Genomic DNA, 14,058 nt, shown 5'->3' on the forward strand with positions numbered 1-14,058 from the left:
AAAAAAGGATTTCAAGCTCTGAAAATACTGTCTTGTAAAAAATTATGTAGACCATCCATTTCGTCCAGAAAATAAGTGTCCATAGATCCGCAAGATATATACATTTTTTGAATTTGAAATTTACTGTTGATGTTGGAAATTGATTTTAGAGCGCTATCATAGATATTTCCATTGCCAAAAGTGTTTTTCCGATGAGGATTTGAGGTGAGGCTTTATTTTGTATTCATAAACCCTAGGCCTTGTAAAACTTCATCCTAAATTATAAACAATTGAAACGTGCAATGCACACAACAGTACGCTTCTTGTTTTTTCTTTGAACTTGAAGATAAATATGCGGACATCCTTTGTAGAACTTTAGTGTCTATAATTATTTTAATTTTTCATTAGTTATGCGTGTTTTTTATTTTTTTATTTTTCTACATTTCCTTTTTCTTATGGTTTTTTGATACCTTTTTTGTTTTTATTTTTCTCTACTGAACTTGACCCATTGCTCGACTTTCTTATGGTACTTCGAATTTTTTTTTAACCCCCTCTTTCTTCTTATTTTAATTTTGTATAATCTTTAGTCTTAAAACAACTCAAAGGCAGCCCAATATAAATAGTTTAAACCAATGTGAAAGCCAGAACTAACCCTTGTTCAATGAAGACAAGTGAAATGCCCTTGCCATTGGCCTTTTTATTGGATCAATTTGATCAATATCAATGGATTAGAGGGAGAATGCTACTCAAAATTTTGAAGAAATTGAAGATCGATTGAACATTTTGCTGGCCTTACAACCCATAATCGCACTAAAAGTTAACATGGGCAAAAAGATTGATTTCATAGCAGTAAGCCTTGGAAACAACTTACTGGCTGCAAATTTAAGATGTTGGCCATTTGATGAAAATGGCGTGAAGAGAATAGGAAATACACTCTCATTATATAGAGTTCTTAGTGGCTGCAAATGTACAGTGCAAGTGAATAGTTTCATATTGTTACACTACACAACGTGACTGTTGGATCTCAAAGAACCTCCATCAACTATTATCAGCCGGCGGGCATAGGTAACGGGTCGGGTCCACATCCAAAACCTGGACCCCAATACTATTTGGGTCTGGGTCTGGATCCAGCCGAACCCGACCTGTACCCAACCCGTTGCCCCCCTACCTAACCATGGTTAATTCCCTTGTTAGTTCTCTACATTCTTCTCCAAAGTCCTAACCTTGGTTAAATCTTAGTTAATGAGAGAGTGAGAGACCGAAATCCTAGGCAAAAACAAGTTCACCAAGATTAACCCTAGGCAAGATAGGCAGGAGTGAATTGACCCATATCCCTTGGGCTTTGGTTAGAGGAAGAATAGGGCTCGATACCCATCCTAGAACAAATAACTTGGAGGCCAGTAGGCTTTTGGCTACCTCACTTCCCTCTTGGGAGATATTCTCGTGCTTCCCTTCCCCTTCCTCTACCCACTGCGTGACCAGACCTGGTGGGGCATCCTCCGGCATGATATAATCCGGATTGTCTAAGAGGATCTGCTTATCCAGATCTCGAGTATACGTACACCCCAAGGTAAGCACTTAATTTGTAGCACTTGCTTCCTTCAATTAAGTTGTTGGTTGTTGTTGATTTTGCTTGTGTGAACTTTTATTTTCGCCTTATTCCATTTATTGGGGTCAATTAAATGTATCTCACGTACGAGCACGGTGGCGAGCCAACCATTTGAAAGCTTACAGTCTCCTCTACAATTTGAAAACCAATTTTGGCCCAAGTGAGTTTTGAGGGGTCTATGGTTTTAGGACTCTAAGACATTAGTTTTTAGGTTTATGGGTGTCCGGTTGGTATGCAGGGTAGTTAGATGTGTTTCTTAGGCTCAGGGGTATCTAGAATGACTACATTGAGATAATAAGTGGGTTAAAAGGCTTAGTTTTAGGTCTGGAATAGGTCTAAGAAAGCTCTAGGTCTAGACCTGGTCTGGACCCTATGGTATTGGGGTCACGAGTCTCCAATAATTCCCTTAGCCAGAATAGGGTGCCTACACAAGTATAAACAATTGTGGCTGAGAACATGGGTCTCGATCATGTTTGATTGTTTGAGGGATCAAAAATATTATCTTAATTTCTTGTTGTATTTCCTATGTGTAACTATCTATTATAGCAGTGGAGAGGTTATATGAATAATTAAGAATTCCGATCTATTGGCCGCATTGTCGGATAGAAAGGTGGAGGAAGTGGGACATGAGAGCGTAGATGAAGTCTTTAGTGATATTACAAAGAATTTCATAGTTGCAGGGAGGAAGTTGATGGGTAAGAGGAAGCATTTGGTATGGATCCTTTGTGCTAACCACTCCATTAACCTAATGTTAGAGGACATTGGGAAGCTTAGGACCATGAATGGCGGTAATGGAGATAACGAAGACGATCATGAAGTAGATATACAACCACTCTATTGTCCTTCATTTGATGAGGACACACCAATGGAAATGAGCTAGTTAGGCCCTTCTTCACACACTTTGCGAGCTATTTCTTATCCACAGTCGCCTCAAATGAGTGAATGAGTGGCCCTTTCCCAAAAACCCAAGCTGCATAGATAGTTGAGGGAGAATTATTAGCAGGAGATCAAGGATTGGCGCAACTAGGTTGTGGCAGGCAAACTCCTCTTGTAGTGGCATTGAAGGTGGTAGAAGCTGATAAGATGTCTAATATAGGATTCCTCTATGGTGCACTTCAAAGAGAAAATGTCCCTATGAGAGATACTTTCTCATTTTTAAGCATTGGTGATGAAGCTCAATTAGGATTGATGGAAGAATCAATTGGGCCAACCAATTCACTATGTAGGCATACGGTCTTTAGACCTTCAGTGCTTTAAACACATTTACAGGTTTGATTATGGTTCTATTTTTATTATTGATTGATGATGGTATATTTATCTTTTTCTTTTACTATATAGCATTTAAAGATTTGATTATGGTTCTATTTTTTATTATTGATTGATGATGGTATATTTGTCGTTTTGTTTATTATATTTGCACAGCCCGGCCCTAACAAGGCCAGGTCTAGGGTCTCATCGGCTCGGTCAGGGCCGGCTGGGATGGTCCCCAGGGATAGCCTTCCCCAGCCCAAGCCCCCACCCACTGCCAGCCCTAATCAATTTCTTTCCTATGCATCCTTTCCCCTTTTCTTATTTTTAATACTAGTTCAAACCGTTTTTTGTAAATTATTATTATTATTTTTTTCAGCTGAATTGCCCGAGCTACATGGCAATTGGGCATACTAGTTATACGGCATAGAAGTCAAGGTGTTCTGTAAAACTTGTTCTTCTATAAGTGAAACTAGAGTAACTTCAAGTGGATGCACACCCAAGGAGGAATATAATGACTACTTTCAACCATTAGCGGCCAGAGTCCTAGCAGCAGGGCGGGGGAGAACATGAGGAATCGACTAGCCTTGGGGACCTCGGGGTTAGGAGGGCATCCCTACCATAGTTGTACTTGAACCAACATGGTGGATATAATTAATCTAGTTGTCAAAATCCAAAACCCACAAACTCATTCCTCAATTCGCCTAAAGGCACGGTGATGAATTCGATTCGAGCCATCTTGTCGTTCATATTTGCTCTAGATTGTATATTTTGATTTATGTACATATGCTTTTGATATTTGAGTCTTCATATTGATTTTGACTTGTTTATGTCATTTTAGATTGTGAAATAAATGTGTGGTGCTTATATAGGAACCAGATTCTAGGTATTGATATATGCTTGGTAATTTCATTAAAGTAAGCAATAGCGGTCTTTTCTTCTGCAAACCATAGTAAGTCGTTTTTCAGGTTTTTAGGGCTTCGTACAGCCAAACCGGTCCTAATAGCCAATCGAAAACAATTCAACCGATAACCGGTTCAGGACCCAATTCCGGGTTTTAAAACACTGGGTCATAGTAGTAAACATGAACTATGGGTTTATCACTGCCCAATAATTTGATTGGATAATGGAGGAGAGAAAGTAGGGCACAGAGAATCATACAGTGGGCCCAAATCCCTCGAACAGGGTCCAATCCATCGATGGGAATGGTGACTAGCTCTGAGTTATTATGATCAAATGGATCATATTCTATGGGCCCAAAGAAAATCTGCATAAACGACCTTTAAGAAAATGAGAGAATGAAATACATAACCATATAACACATTTTTCAGAAATTAAATGTATAGATAAATAAAAGTCCCCACATTCAAATTTCTTGTCTCAGCAATACTTGGCTCAAAGCATGTTCACTGCTCACTTCCTACTCTGACCCTTCTTAGTATTTACATTTCCCACTACATGTAACCATAATTTTGGCTGGTTTCTTGCAATCATAAAAGATTGAGAGATCGATAAAGTATAAACCACATGTGCTATTGTGAAAACAAAAAATGAAATTAACCTGTTCCTCAACTGCCTTCACCGAATTCCCTACAATTTTGAGAAGAAGAATGTCACAAATTAATGATACCGAGGAAAAGAAAGACAACAATAACCAAAAAACTGGTAGGAGAATTTCTCAAATTTTTAATATTTTACAAACTTGGCACTGCAAAGCTAGGCCTTGTTAGTATGGCATTGAAAGCCTTAAGATCTTTCGGCTGGCATGGAATGAAATGAGCTCTGAAGAAGTCATCAAATTGCATCCAAGTTGTAGATAATGCATTTTGAAACTCTTAAGTACAATATTAAAGCATAATAAAATGGATAAAGTTGTAGTCATTCAAATATGAGTCACAGATATGCTATTTAAAGGCCAGGGGTATTTTGGATCTAAACTGCCAATGATTCAACATATGTCTCTGAACTACTCACTTAAATTTGATCCATGCATTTATTTCATATTTTCTTGGTTGTGGAAAAAATACTAAACCTACAATTATAAAATGCTGTAACAGAAAATTCTTCAAGAAAACAAATTATATATATTGAATTTCAATGGTTTTCCCCACGTGCATGCGCAAAAATACATTTGTCGTATAATAACGGGCAGAGTAACAAAATATTGAATAGCTTGAAACAACCATAGGGAAAAATGCCCAAGATGATTGCAAAACAATCAATTTTAACATAAAAATGAAATAGTAAAATGACAACCATTCATGATCATGTTACCTTAAAGGCTCATGTTGGGATAAATATATATCTTGCTTGTCTTCATAAAATCCCTATACACAAGAGAAATGGAGAGTTACAGACTGAATAAATTAAGAAAGATACTCAAGGAAGCATATCACTCCCATGCTACAGATCTTGTCAAGCACGTGGAAGCCCCCCCCCTTTTTATGCTTCTAATCATATTAATTAGAAGATCCCTTTGTTGCACTGGTGTTAAATTTTTTTTAATTTAATAGTATAAAAGGAGCACAATAAAAGTGGCGAAATTTTGAACCACATCATTGATAATGAAATGCAACCCCCAAACTTTTGTAACTTTAACACCAAGGAAGAAGACGAAAAAACACACAAATTCTAATAGCTCAATTTCTCATCTATATCAATGTACTAAATCACTAGTTTAGGCCATGGCAACCTTCAATACAAATGTTCATTTACTTGCTTAAACAAGGCATGAACTGGAATTCTCATTTCAAACTCCACTTACAACAATCAAACTTTGATATGATTAATAGCTCTCTGTGTAACCTTACCCTAATAAGACAAAAAAAGAATGTTATCTTTTTAATTCATTTGGCCTTCATTCTTTATGCTGGTTTTTATATTAGATTGTACATGCATGGTTCCATGCACTTCAATTGAATTTATTGTAGAATTGTAGATGGAGTAATAAAATCCACACAGTTCAATTGCAGTCATACAAAAAGTCATGGAATAATAAAATTTTCTGTTTAAGGTTGGACCACTTTGTGTTAATACTTCAATATAATTATTCATTTACCCAAAAAAGTATATAATACTTCAAATTAACCATTCGACTTACAAAAAAACCAGAAAGAAACTTACTTGTATGGTTCCTTCCCAACAGATCTCCGAATTCCGCCAGGTCCATCATAGAAGAGACCACTGCGAAGCTGAGAGTCTGTCATACTGAACATATGAGCTAGGTTCTCAAGCAAATGTTCATATGAGTGAAAGAGGGAAAGATTAATCCATCGGCCAATGGTGTCATTAACAAACACCTCACAAAATCTGACATGACCTTCCTTTTCGGGTTCGTCATTTAAAGTCTCTTGTGGTTGTGCCATGCTTCTGGACCTTTTTAACCCCCTAAAATGAGAAGATTCTAATGCCAAAGCATTGGAACCATTGCTAGAAAGCTCAGTGTCATGATTCTCCTGCGGAAACCCATCACTTTGAGATTGGTAGTTACCATAACCTTGTGGAGAAAAGCAATCTAATGTTAGTATCATGAGAGTCATAACAAAAGAATTTTGTTGGTCACTATGATTGTTATAGAACTTACAATTGTTATGGGTTTGATTATTTTGGGAATTGGATGAGGCGGCTTTGGAAATTGGCTCATGCCTAGCTTCCTGAATGCTGGTGATAAAACTGTTAGATTTGAATTGCCTTTTGTCATTGTGACACCTCATTTCATGTTCACTGCAAGTCGAAATTCGGGAGCCAAATAAGAGCACGAATTTCTCTTTTTCTGCTAATGTTGAGGGCTTATCTTGTTCATTCTCTTTTTCTGCTGATGTTGAGGGTTTATCTTGTTCATTGTATGGCGATGGAGAAACAACTTCCACCGACCATGGGTTGACTCTCCCCGTGTTGGATCTATCCCAAGCAACCTGATAAAAAGAGATATAAGGAATCAGAAAAAGATACTAGGAACCAGTGAGGTATTTTATTTTCTGGTTATCAAGAGGTGTTTGTGTTAACATGTTATAATGCATGTTAAGTGGATTTCATGAAATAAAAAAGAAATGAAAAAGATTTCATGTCAAATCCTATCTAACAAACTATTTTATCATCCTGCATAATGCAACAAAGCTAAAATCCTGTAAAGTACTCAAAAGTTTATGGCAGTGTTATGAAATGTGGGATGCGGCCCGATGCGTTAGGGGGTGGAGGGGGGGGGGCATTACCCCGATGCGGTCAATAAATATAATTTTTTTTTTAGAAAATCTAAGGAAATAGATTAATGCATAGGACAAAATATGAAGGTAATTTATGTGATAGTAGGTATTTAATTTATTCATTAAATTTAAAAATATCAGTTGTTAGAGATTCTGTATATTTACTATCCCCTAATAGATTATAGAAGACATTAGAAAGTAAACAAACTTCATACAACATTCAATAACCATAATCACAAATTTGTTGTCAAAATTTCGCTAAAACTTCCCCAAAACAACATATTCAAAATAAACAAAGCAACAACTAAAGATCATACAAAACAAAAATCCAAGAATTTTGAAAAATAAAATTTTCGCCGTTTTTTTTTTTATCAAATTGATCTTGTAAAGGCCTCATATGTGGCCGATTTTGGTGGTTGGGAGGGTGTTAATACCCCAAACCCTTTCCCCCCTTTTTTGGGGCTTAAAAAGATAAAAAAAAAGTACCCCTTCTCGAGGGGGTATTTTTCATTTCGCATGCGGGCTGCATATGCGGTGGGATATGCTGGTGCATCCCACCAAAAGCGCGTATGAGACCCCAAGCACCAAAATGGCCCAATGGAAGTACACCAAGTGGACAAAAGCATGCCAAGCAAGTACAACTAGTAGTCGAGCAGCCAAAGCATGTCGAACGATCACACACATAGACCAAAGTCAACAAATCCTATCTCTCTGTGATGGTCCAAGTCAATCCTTGGATAGTGGAACAATATTACCCTAGGCAGTAAAGAAGAGCTAGGGGTGTTGTTGAATTTGGATGTCGACGTTAGGCCCACCCGAAGTTTTAATGCTCTTAGTCCTCTGTTATCAAAGCTTATTATGGCTTGTATTAGGTGGAATCCTATAGAGCATTCATTAACAATGGGCCGGCTGGGGAGTTCAGTGGAGGGTGGAGGAAAGAGGCGAGTGTTTGCAATTTGCAATCACTTCAAGCAACGTGCTATACTGCCTTTTCACAATTGGTGTATGGAGGTCCTTTGTCGGATTCTCATGGATGGGACATTCGATCAAGGGAAGCCTCTGTCTAAGATTCGTGGGAAGCAATTATATAGTTATGACCTTCAGTCTATAGCTCAGGGTTTGCTTTGATTTTCTTGAACGTAGCTTTCAAGATGCAGTCCATCAGAGTGAATCTTTTACACTATCATCTAAGGGGGGGGGGGGGGGGGTGGGGTGGTGTCGTCTACCCTTTTTCCCATACGTGGTTTTCTTCCTTGTAGCTGAGTTTTCAATTGACCCTTATTGTTAGAAGCGGTAGCTTCCGCACTAGAAAAAATGCCTCCTTCCTTTCTTAGCCAGGTCGGCAGCGGAAGCGAGAAGGGTGAACTTCACTAGCTTCTACTAAGGAGGCAGGAAGCGAAGCTTCTAGAATGCAAGCAAGGCACGCTTACACTCCTAGTAGCATGCGTTGGCGGCTAAGGAAGGAGGCAAAAGACTCTACTCTAGTAGAGAGGCAGTCGGGAGGTGATTCGCCTAATAGTCCGTGGTTGGTTCGAAGGTCGGCTCTGAAAAACCAGTAATCTATCCCGCTTTATACGAACCGACTATCTTAGTTCGAAACAGGCAGGCTGATGGTGCGTGCAGAGAAGCAAGCAAGGCTTCGTATTCATTATATCAGATCTTAATACTTCCTGATCTGGGAGGGACATCAACTCTTGTCACGTCGGACTTCTAATGAAGTGAAGAGAGTCCTCCTTCACTTGTCTGCTCCTATCAGATCAGTAAGGGGTTCCAAAACTTAAGGCTCTCAGTTATCTAGTCGGAAGCAAGAATTGAAACCGGCAATAGCAATGGAATAATGGCCCTCTGCTTCCTTGTTAGGAAGTAGGCCTTTCTCTGTTACTTCACCGCTGTAGTACATCATCAAACAAGATGATGTCTGCTTAAGGTAAAGTGCACAGAAAAGAGGAACCAGTGGAAAGGAAAGAGTAGTTCCCGACGCCTTTCAAAGATAGATAGTGGCTGGCATAAAAGATTGGAATGAACGCCACCCTTGTGAATTTTCAAACAAATGGGTTCGCAGTTCAAAGGCAGAAGGAAGAAGGGCGAGAAGGAAGAGAAGTTAGTAGTGAAACGATTTCGGTCCCCTTGAACTAAAAACTAGATATCTCTCGGTCATAATTTACAGAGCAGAACGAGCGGGAAATGTACTACTATTTTATTTCCCAGGAGATAGGAGAGTACGAACGAGGGGCTCCGAATACTAGCCAAACATCGAAACTTGATGCCATCGTCTGAGTCCCAAATCGACCTTGACACAGGGCTTTTCTAAAGTTTTTTTTAGTCTTTCGAAATAGATTAGATGGCTTGGCTCGCTCAGTGCTTACACACTTCGCTCGCTGGCTTCAACCCTGCTCAGGCTTCCGCTCAGATGTCAGAACGTTCAAGACTTGGGCATGATGCTTACGGCTAGGAACTTGACTTCAAGTATCTAAGGGAGGTCTTGATTATGCCAAGGGCAAGAGCCGAAAGCGAAGGCAAGGACCCACTACTTTTAGATGTCTCGTTCTTAATGTCTTCAAAGCCGAGGTATGTCTCAACAATCCTCTCTATGTAGCAGAGGCGCCTCCCTCTTGGTTCTGTGAAAGCAAATTGGTGTGGTTTGTGCTGTTGTCAAATAAGGGACAACGAAGCAAGACAGACAAAACATGTGAGGGATTCACTTCTGGAGGTCACCCGCAATCCCAATGGCTAGCTCAACCCTATACCTAAATTATCACACGTCCATTTGAGGGAGCTACCGCCGCCACCACCACCACCACCACCACCAATCAGCACCACCACTTCTCTTTCCCTCACCGACCGGAGAATATTAACTATAGAGTCTTCTAGGGCGGCCTTGTAGACAGGCGAACTAATACGGGAATAACCCCCCTTACCACAGTTCTTAAGGGAAATGGAACCCTCCTAGCTACGCTATCCCACTCGGGGGGGAGTATTACAGTCAATGTACTCTCGTTAAGCAGGAGCACAACCCTATACCCTATACCTATATAGCATAGTGCATGGACTACTTATTGAACTAACAGACCTTGATTTGCTACTTGACCGGAAGGGATACAGGCAATACTTGTTACTACTCTAACGGAGGGTTGATTCTCAAACTAAAGCCTACTGTGAGTATGGCACAAAGGGACAGATTGAGGGCAAGAAGTCTATCTCGCACTAATGGACTCGAGCCACGGGAGCAAAAAACTATAGCTGGCTGCCCAAGCAACGAGCAAAGCCAGCGATCAGATTCGTAAGCTATTTCATTCAATCAATCAGGACAGTCCGCTTCTGAATGCAAGACAACAACATGATAACCAGCTTCTGAATGCAAGACAACTACAAGATAATCAAACTTAGCTGGAAGCCAGAAAGAAGGATGGACTCACTCAATCTTCAGCTATCTGGCTGATGTCCAGAGTAGCCGGTGGGAGTCGGAAACCTATGCCGAACTCAAGGCCTACTTGATTTCGTTCAAGAAAGACATTATATATATATATATATATATAAGTAGTCTCCAGAGGTTCAGATCTCCAGGGGTAGGGACAACGAGTACTATCGTAAGCATAAGGTACTCTCCCAAGTTCGTTGTAGGCAACGGAGGGAGGAGTGAAGCGACATACAGGTTTGGTTGGTGAACTGGGGGGGCGGAGTCGGAAGTGGCCTGAGGAAGAATCTGCCCCGGGCTTTTGATAAGGACTGAGTGATGGGAGAGGAGAGGTTGTGTACAACAACCTTAACCGTACAAGCCTAGGCTGGCTTTTCCTTGTGTATTCTCCCGTCATCGTGTGGGGTGCTAAGGGTTGTTGCCCTGTAGCAAGTAGCCATCTAGCTACCCACGTATTCCATCTTTTTGTGCCTTCTTCTTCCTGCTCTTGTCTTGGGAGATAGCCATGAATTGAGACAGAGAGTCTCATCAGAAAGAACAACAAGTGCAGCAAGAGACCTCATCAGGTCAGCCCTTATTTGAGGGGCAACGGGCACATGATGTGTTTCAGACGTACTCTCGTCGTTCAGACCGGTAGAGTCCTCTCTCCCTCTCTCCTCAACTGATCAGACTTCCACCGTCCTCCTCCTTGATAAAACGTGAGTGAGGGAAAGACATAAAGAACATATAGGTCACAAGAATCTCACTAGAAACTCACATGCCAGAAGCAGTCGTGTGGGAAAGAACGGTCAAATTGGATTCTAGCCTTGAAAGCCGGTCCAAAAGACTAAGATCTGCACCTTTCATAACTGCCGCCCATCCAACATGATTGGCCGGAACCAGGCGCATAAAAGAGGCTTACATTCCTTATTTATCATATTGAAAACATGTCTTTATGGGTGAGGGTATTTAATCCTTCACTTCCCCCATTTAGTGAGAAAGTGCGTATACTCGAAGGAAGGCGGAATATTTCACCCCTCATCTGGAGTAGTTTAGTTAGTTGTTAATAGCTTGTGATTCGGAGTTGTCGACCCGTCATTTTCAGTCGAGTAAAGCCCTCTTCATCGCAGTCGCTCAATACGTTGTATCGATGGAGTGACATCTGGGCTTATCCCTTCTCCCTTCTCCCTCTGATCCCTCTACTTGAGGGCTCAATAAGCAACCGAGTGACGGGTGAACCACATCTGTTCCAATTCCAGAGGCTTTCTCTGATCAAAGTCGGATCAAATGCAAATATTCTATTCTAGAGGAATCGGTTTTTTGGGAACCTTGGGCTGTAAGGCGATGGTTCAAAGATTTCAATGCCTTCTATTCCGGTCAATGAACCGATATTGGGAGGGAGCAGCTAACCAATCTCATTTCTCGGATAAGTCCATCAGTTTAGAGATTAATTCATGCTCTTTTATCCCCTTGTTCAAGGAGTCGGAGATGGCTTGGCAGCACCTCTCTTCGGGCCTATCAGTCCGATCTGTCTATCTGCGTTCACCCGGCTGCTTTCGTCCCATATCACTGTTGCCTAATCAACCGCCCAACTTCAACTCCACAACTTTTGCTACTCCTAGCACTGACTTGGCTTCGAAGTTGATAGCCTTCATCCTACTCGAGTCTTTCTCAAGGTGTAGGCCTAACCTCTTGGCCTCATCACCTGAAATGAAGTTGTGAGTAGCACCTGTGTCCACCATGGCCATGGTGCTCCTCCCATTGAGCTGTATGTCCACATACATGAGCTCCTTGGTGGTCTTGGAAGCTGGTTGGACATCCAATGCATGTGCCTTGATGGCATTGAGTATCCTAATGGCTCCCATCTTAGGCTCCTCCTCTTGGTCACTCTCATCAACCTTCAAGAAGTTTTGAGCCTTTTTCTTTGGGCACTCAGCAACTCTCTTCTTTGGGCACTCAGTGGCTCTGTGATCTCCATCACAAATAAAACAACTAGTACGGCGTTAAATGGGCTTACCTCTCCTCTTGTCATCGAAGTTGCCCTTCTTTTCACCTTGCTTGGGGCCTTTTTGCTTGTCTCCTCCACCTTTTCCTTGGTTAGGCTTGGAAGTCTTGCCCTTGGTCGATCCCTCGGCCTTCTTGGTGAACTCAACAAGCTTCTTTGCAGTGGCCAAGGCTGCAACCCATCCATGAAGAAGTAAAGCTTATCCTTCTTGTTTATGCTAGAGATATTGAGCATTAGGGCCATGAATTAGTTCATATAATCTTTTATGGAACCAGTTTGCTTCAACTTCTTCAAGTTCTTCCAAGCAAGATACTCCACATTCTCGGGGAAGAACTGGGCCTTGATCTCGCACTTGAAATCTTCCCAAGTCTTGACGCTGCACAAGCATTGGGTGACATCGCTGTACCGTCGTCTCCACCAAAGCATAGCATCATCAATGAGGTCCAGACTTGTCTATCGGGGCCTGGTTTCCAAGGAATTTTGATATCTTTGATTATATTAAAAGGCCCAATAAGACTCTAAATATCAAAGAAAATCCATGATTGGGAATCTCCAACTATGAAGTCCCCTACTTTTGCTTTGAGAGATTTGTCTGATATGCCAAGATCTGCATCGATATGGGAATAAGAACTTGAAGCATCAGAATCAAGAGTCTTTTGTCTGCTCGAGCCTGTCCCCTATCCTGTTGATTGGGCAGGAGTTCCTCTTAAAGGAAGCTCTTTTTCGGGGCCCCTCTCTCCAACGAGCTTTTTCCGGGCAGTGCCAATGTTGAGTTGGATCTAAGAATGTAAGGAGATGAGAAAAAGTGCTGAAAAGCACGCTTATTCGCCCTAGTAGCTTCATTGGAAAGGGAAGGCTATAAGTTAAGCTAACGCCCTCTGTTTAGAAGTAGGCAAACCATGCTGAAAATTGAGAGCTGGGATGGCTGCTAAGCCTTATGTGTGGAAGGAAGTGAATGTCTCACTCCAATGAAGCACGAAGAGATCACTTCTTTCTGTTAGGCGTAGACCGAAAGAGGAGGTCTTGAGAGGGGTCTTTTTACGGGCTTTGGGCCGCATCCCACCAAAAGCACATATGAGGTCTCAGGCGATGCGGTTGCCAGTGCATCCCGACTAATGCGGCCACATTTTAAACACTAGTTTATGACCACCAAACTCATGGCATGCAATATAGACAATTTTGGGTTGCCCCATTAATTAAATTCAGTGATAAAGAAAAAAACTTCAATGACCATGACAAATCAACCAAAAACATAAGAATGTTCATAACAACATAAAGAATCAACAAAAAACAAACTTGGAGTTGGCTATTGGCTCAAAAGACAAAGACATGAGAATGCACTATACAATAGTACAACCAACCTTGATGATAATAAACAAACACGAAATAAAATAAAATCAAACACCTAAGCAAATCAGCCAGAAACAAATAGAGGAACATGGCAAATGGAGCAACACCAAGCTCAAATGAATAGATACATAAAAAAGCTCATAAGAAAAACCCAAACTTAGTCTAAGCTAATAGGTAGACTTAACAGTAAGCTAGAGTAGAAGGTTAGTCATGGGCCAGAAAACATGTGAGGGTGATTTGTAGACTGAGAATTCTCAAATCATATGTATTT

General features: G+C 40.9%; 2 long non-coding RNA genes and 1 other non-coding gene across 3 annotated transcripts; 2 read left to right on the plus strand and 1 right to left on the minus strand.

The window, feature by feature from the left end:
* Nucleotides 1-948: 948 nt before the first annotated feature.
* LOC148783042 (uncharacterized) lies at nucleotides 949-6,470 on the plus strand. Its single transcript, XR_016048851.1, has 2 exons — nucleotides 949-1,549; nucleotides 5,982-6,470. It is a non-coding gene; the product is annotated as an uncharacterized LOC148783042 (long non-coding RNA).
* Nucleotides 1,926-3,711, plus strand: LOC148783043 (uncharacterized). The gene is made up of 2 exons (XR_016048853.1): nucleotides 1,926-2,857; nucleotides 3,216-3,711. It is a non-coding gene; the product is annotated as an uncharacterized LOC148783043 (long non-coding RNA).
* Nucleotides 4,160-6,819, minus strand: LOC110007402 (uncharacterized). Its single transcript, XR_016048852.1, has 4 exons — nucleotides 6,420-6,819; nucleotides 5,960-6,332; nucleotides 5,111-5,163; nucleotides 4,160-4,426 (listed from the first exon to the last, which is right to left on the minus strand). It is a non-coding gene; the product is annotated as an uncharacterized LOC110007402 (transcript).
* Nucleotides 6,820-14,058: the final 7,239 nt, after the last annotated feature.

The sequence above is a fragment of the Amborella trichopoda genome, chromosome 2 (genome assembly GCF_054954075.1).
Source record: "Amborella trichopoda isolate Santa Cruz 75 chromosome 2, AtrichopodaSantaCruz75HAP2 v2.0, whole genome shotgun sequence".
In the NCBI taxonomy this organism is placed as follows: Eukaryota; Viridiplantae; Streptophyta; class Magnoliopsida; order Amborellales; family Amborellaceae; genus Amborella; species Amborella trichopoda.